Source organism: Capsicum annuum, chromosome 3, assembly GCF_002878395.1.
Source record: "Capsicum annuum cultivar UCD-10X-F1 chromosome 3, UCD10Xv1.1, whole genome shotgun sequence".
Taxonomy (NCBI): Eukaryota; Viridiplantae; Streptophyta; class Magnoliopsida; order Solanales; family Solanaceae; genus Capsicum; species Capsicum annuum.
In genome coordinates, this window is record NC_061113.1 from 206101288 (window position 1) to 206107702 (window position 6415).

The following is a 6415-nucleotide window of genomic DNA, read 5'->3' on the forward strand; positions in this document are numbered from 1 at the left end:
ATTTAATTAAATTTATAATTTTTTATTATTGGAAAAAAAATATATCTAAACTAGAATATTAAAAATATCAGTTTATAGTACTTAAAACTTAAAAAAATGAGGAAGAGGATGATAAATGCTATCCATCTAAGAGTTATTGTGTTGGAAACATTTACATAAAAGTCTTGCAAGAAAGCAGATAGCAAAAGAATTTTATTTTACTTGAGTGACGTGTAGTGAATGCTATGAAATTGTGTTTCATATCCTTAAGCCTCGATTATGTATAGAGTCCATCATGCATATGAATGACAACAAAATTTTATCATGTTATTATTATTGTTATTTGTTAATTTTATCAAAAATATATTTGTGACTAAATGACTATATGTAAAGTTAATAAGTATATATAGTTATAATTAATACTATTATTCCCTCCAAATAACTATTTGTGAAACTAATTAAACAAAGAGCGTTGGATTACTCTTTGTGAAACTAATTAAAAAAAACGTGTTGGAGCTAATAGAGTATTGTTAACCAATAAAATTTGAAGAACCGCGCAAACGGCATGTTAACCAACATGGCTGTTTGCAGTCAAATTAAATTTGCCTGAGGGTAATTTCGCCATTTTCAGTGTTGGGGTGACGAGCTTCCGCCTCTGCTTGCTTTCTGCCGGGTATCCCACCTGCTTCACTTTTCAACTACGCAAGTTTTGTTCTGCTTTGTGACTTTTTAATTGCAGATTCCGTCTTCTGTGACAAAGATTGTTTGTTTTAAGGATTTGACAAATTGGGGATTTCCACCCACTTTTCGATTAGGCAAGTTTTATTCTTCTTTTGGACTTCTACAGTATGCAGATTTCGGCTGTTGTGACGAAGATTGTTTGTTTTAAGGATTTGAGAAATTAGGGTTTTCCACCCACTTTTCGACTACGCAAGTTTTATTCTTCTTTTTGACTTCTTCAGTATGTAGATTTCGGCTGTTGTAATGAAGCTTGTTTTAAAGATTAAAGATTTGAGAAATTGGGGTTTTCCAGTGTCAGTGAAATTACTGTTTCTGCTGTGACAAATTTGATTGGTTAGGGAATTTTGAATTGTTTGTCGCCAAATTTGAAGTTGTTCTTACCGGCTTGCGTACTGAGTTAGCGAAATTAGGGTTAGTGTTCGAGCCTTCTCTTCTGGTTTTTGGAGTTTTTGAGATCTTATTTTAGGAATAAGGAACTGAATTTTCCCTGCGTTAGTGAAATTGTCGTTTCTGTTGTACAAAATTTCAACTGTGTGGGAATTTTGATTTGTGCTCTCCGATTTAGGTAGTTTTCCCGCGCTGGTGAAATTGGCGTTTGTACTGAAAAAAAAAAACTAACTGTTTGGTGTAATTTTGTCATTTCGTTTGGTGTGCTGAGTTGATATAAGTTTATTACGCGTGTGATGTCCAATACATGTCATTCTCTCCCTTTTTCTTATCTTTGTGCCGAATTTTGATGGTGGATTTTGCTTTCCGAGTGTTGCTTAGCTTTTACGGCTAAATTTTGAGGCTTCTGTTACCGAACAAACAGGTAGCATAATTAAGTAATTATATATTTCTCCTATATTTTGAGCCAAAAGCATTTCCAAATTTGTATGACAAAGTAACTTTGTAAGGTGTGCGGTTTACCAGTGTTTCGAAGATTTGGTGTTTCTTTGTTGGTGCTCCGGCTCTTAAATTATGTCACCGGGTACGTGTTGGATCCTTTAAAAAGTAGTGCATTTTCATAGGATTCGGCACGTTTTCATAGGATTCGGCACAAGTGCGCGTGTACTTTTTGGAGAATCGAGAAGCTTAGGAATTAAATGCTTAACTCTTTTGTTATTTGTTTCCTATTTTCATTCACACTGTTAAATTTTGGTGGTTGAGGTTTGTGGTTAATACTATAAGCAGATAATTGTGGAACTAGACCTGCACTCACTTAGAAATGACACAAATCATAAACGCAGATATTGGAAGTGAAGTTGTGCCTTGGTGTTTATTCATTTGAAAATGCCATTGCTGCTCAAACCTAAACTTTTCTCTGCCAAACTTAAATGATTTAATATAAAAGTTGTGGAAAAGGAATGGACGCTGTGTTGCGTTAGAAAAGAATTAGTCCACCTCTGCTTGAATTGCGTCATGTCTCCAGACAACTCAGTGTTTTCTGTATATGTGAGAAAACTTTGAATTGATGATACATGCCTGCTTTAATTTCAATTATAGGATGTTGTATTTAGAATTGCTCCCCACTTGGCTCTACCACATGTTCATGTCTTCCTGCTTTGGATCGCCTTTGTGAAATTTGAATATTTTTTTTTCCCTTTCTCACAACTAATAAAGAGGGAAAAAAGAGGTCGCACCAAAATGCTTGGGCTCTTTGTTTGAATATGTGTGTGTGGAGAACGCGTTTCGTTTTGCCTTTGTGCTACTATTTACAAAACTATTTAACCCACATTCGCTGCAACAATTTCGCATCTCCTTTTCTGAGGTTTATGGCAGTTGCATTTACATTTGTTTGTTCCTGTTTCGGCTAATTTTCACAAGACCAGCTACTGTTACAGTTTGCCTTTTGTGGTTTAGCTGTTGTTATATGCAGATAAGTAAAGCTGTATTTAAATTTTCCACATCTATCCCAGCTCCATACTGCTTCGGATCACTTTTGTGAAAATTGAATATTTCTTTTCCCTTTCTCACAACTAATAAAGAGGGAAAGAAGAGGTCGCATCAAAGTGCTTGGGCTCTTTGTTTGAATATATGTGTCTGGAGAACACGTTTCGTTTTGCCTGTGTGCTACAATTTACAAAACTATTTAACCAACATTTGCTGCAACAATTTCGCATCTCATATTCTGAGGTTTATGGCAGTTGCATTTACATTTGTTTGTGCCTGTTTCGGCTAATTTTCACAAGACTAGCTACTGTTACAGTTTGCCTTTTGTGGTTTAGCTGTTGTTAAATGCAGATAGGTAAAGCTGTATTTAAATTTTCCACATCTATCCCAGCTCCATACATTGTCGATTTTAATTTGTGTTCCCCTGTTTATGGTTGTAGTTTGACTGCGCTAGCTCTTTACTTGTGGTGTTGTGCGGTGTTTTGCGTACCAGGTATTATTCCCATTATCAAATTTATATTTTAGAATTACTTTCGTTACCAAATTTATATTTAACTGTGTACTGGCTTATATTTTACTGCCTTATATTCTAATTGCGCCTACTCTTACGTCATACCGAGGAAAAATAAATATTACACTTTATATTTAATTGTGTAAAAATAAATATTACACTTTATATTTAATTGTGTACTGTGCTTATATTTGGCGACTTATGTCATACTGCTGCGAAATAAATATAAGAAAACTTTGAATTGATGATACATGCCCGCTTAATTTCAATTATAGGGCGTTGTATTTACAATTGCTCTTCACTTGGCTCTATCACGTGTTCATGTCTTTTTTTTTTGACGAATGCAACTTTCTATGTTATATGCTGTATTGATGTAAAAATAATTACAACTTGTAGTACTTTTCAAATAGTTTTCGAATATCTAAACCAATTTAACTCAAAAGATTAATTAAATTGACTCTCCAGAAGTTCAACGTGACAAGTATTTTGGGACGGGAGGGGGTAGCTTAAAATGTTCCTTATAAACTTTTGTAAGGATATAGTTGCAGGAATTACTGTCTCTAACCATATAGCTAGTCCAGCTAGATTACACTCCAACTACTATATCTGTTCTTAAAGAGGTGATTTCTTTTCGTTGCATGTTTGATGTCCTGTACGGATTGCTGGTAAGTTCATAGGATATCATCTTTAGATTCATTGTATTTGTTTGTATATGACTAAGAAATAAAATCTGAAATACAACTTTATTTTCACTTTTTTAAATTCTTTTCAGCTGAAAGTTCAACTATGTTATTTAGGTCCTAAATATTTAAGTTTTAGTATGTATATTGACTTGCTTATATTCCTCAGTCGTCCTTAAATCTCCTCTGGTTTCAGGTGGAGAAACAAACATATTCAAGGCGTTAGCACTAGGCACGGAAGCTGTTATGGCTCTCCCTTTCTCTATCTTTTCTCTGTGAGATGAAAAGTGAAAATAAGGAAAACCTAGGGCGATATGAACACCATTGGACCATCTTTCCACTTAATTCACTCCCAACTGTACCAACATGTTTTATTTCTTTCCTCTTTTCTCTTCCTACATTGACTCCCCAACCGCAACTACATGTTTTATTTCTTTCCTCTTTTCTCTTGCTACCTTATGGATTTGAGACTTTTTCAGTTATACATTTGCTGATAACCCACTTGAAAATAAACAAGAAAAGATTAACACAATAAATAAAAAAATTGGGTTTTCAAGATAATTGCCATGACCAACTTCTGCTAAGGCTAGAGAGTTCTTTGAGGATTTGGTTTCGCATCTTGTCATTCATCTTTGCTGCTGTTGTATATACTGATTATCTTCTCCTCACCCTTCTTTGTCCCTGCATTTTGCAATGGTTACAATATTCTGGGATTGTCTTGTATTCAGCTTTTTGTGTGACAGCCTCCTATGCCCTTGACAATTTGTGCTTGCAGTTTGAACTTTACAACATAAATGCTAAACAAACTGTTCCAACTTGCAGCATCACATTACAAGGGTACATGATGAAACCTGTTGATACTAAATGGAGTACTGAAACTTAAAGGCATCAAATATAGAACCAGAAACCAGCCCCTCTAATACTAAAAGTAAAAATAGTAGAGAACTCCAGTGATTTTCATTTCTTCCCTATATTGTATCTGCATTTTTTAAACCTTTACTTCAATTGATCTTGAAAATTCCACTAAGATTTAAATTTTCCGTTGTTATAATTTTGTTTGACTTAAGCAGTAAAGCTTGGAAGTGGGAAGCTGTGACAAAGTTCAGGTCTTGCTATCTTAGTAGGTAAGTGGTTCACCAATTCTGCGAATTCCTAAAAAAAAAACTAACGTTTGGGTTACTGCTGTTTGGATTTCCTGAAGTACGGAGTACCATTTTTTCCATTTGAGCCTTTAATTTCAGGACTTTTGTTCGCACATATAACATCATGCAGACTGATAGGGATGTAGGATATTCCCTATTCGCTCAAAATAGCAGGACATCAAACTGAGAGGTGGTTACAATTATTAATGGGGTTGAATAGTGCTTTCATACGATTTAGGGGCATATTCTTTTGTCTTCTCCTTTACCTATTATTTAACAGGCTTATTCACTTGTGATACAAGATGAAAAAAAAGACAGATCCACATTGCACCAGCTTATCCTGATAATTCTGCTTGTTTTTTGTTTCTAATCAGCTAGGAGGGAGAAAATATAGTGACTACAAGGGACAGAAGAGTGGTTATGATCCTAAGAAAACTAATTTGATTTGTAATAACTGTAAGAATTATGCAGCATAAAGAATTGGCTTGATTTGTTCCAGACCTGTCCTGTTATCAAGTCACTGATTACAAACATAACTAAAAATTCTCTTATTCTGTCACATTCACAAAAAAAGGAAGTTCAACACTGATGCAACATGACTCGGTTTGTTTCTTTGCCAATACTGGAAATGTTCCAACTTCCACAGAAAAACTTCAACCAAAAAATAACATTACATTTTCTGAAACAACTGCCCTTGTTTACAAATTTACTGTCGCTGGACATTCCTGTTAAGCTTTTCACTTTCACGTACAAAGTGCTCATGAAAGTGCTGACCTTTCTCAATTTTATTATGCAACAGGTTTCATCTGAGACCAAGTGTGACGCCCCGCGTCACTACCCATTAAATTCCTCATGTTTTGAGCATGATTCCAAGCATTTCGGGTGTATTTTCGAGCTCAATGAGGCTTCCGCAATGTCAATTGACAATGCCAACGTGGAGGCATCTTTGGGAGGTCAAATTACAAGCATGGGTCAACATTTACCTTGTCTTTGAACCTTGATCAGCAGCTGAACAGAAAAATAGGTTGCCAGACAAAGGCCTTTCACTAGTTGCTTGGATTGCATGGAAGTTTGACTAGCTTGTTGTGGATCATTTGTGTAGTCATTTTCTAGCATTTATTGTGCCCTTTGACTTAGGGACTAGAAATATATCTTGTAAAGCCCTCTTGGGCAGCATCCATATACTGGTATTACTCAAGAAATATATCAGAAAATTGGCTCTTCGGGCCTCCCAAAACGATTGTCTTCCTTTGTTATTTTTCCTTACGTGTTTGTGTGAATGTTCAAAGATTTTTGGAGATTGTTTTAGAGCTGGTCAGGACTGAGTTTAGCATTGATATTGAGGGTGTTAAGTTGTCCACACGCGGCTAAAAATAGGCCCGTGACAAGTGGTATCAAAGCAGCACTTTGAACATGGCATACGACGGCGACGAGGAGGTTCATGGTGGAGATAATTTGGGCAAATCCAAGACCAAGAAATGTGACAAGAG

At 35.4% G+C, this 6415-nt stretch overlaps 1 long non-coding RNA gene across 1 annotated transcript; it reads left to right on the forward strand.

Moving 5' to 3' along the window:
- The first annotated feature begins 436 nt into the window (after window positions 1-436).
- LOC107863341 lies at window positions 437-6162 on the forward strand. The gene is made up of 5 exons (XR_001672168.2): window positions 437-652; window positions 3033-3085; window positions 4606-4711; window positions 4854-4907; window positions 5725-6162. It is a non-coding gene; the product is annotated as an uncharacterized LOC107863341 (long non-coding RNA).
- Window positions 6163-6415: the final 253 nt, after the last annotated feature.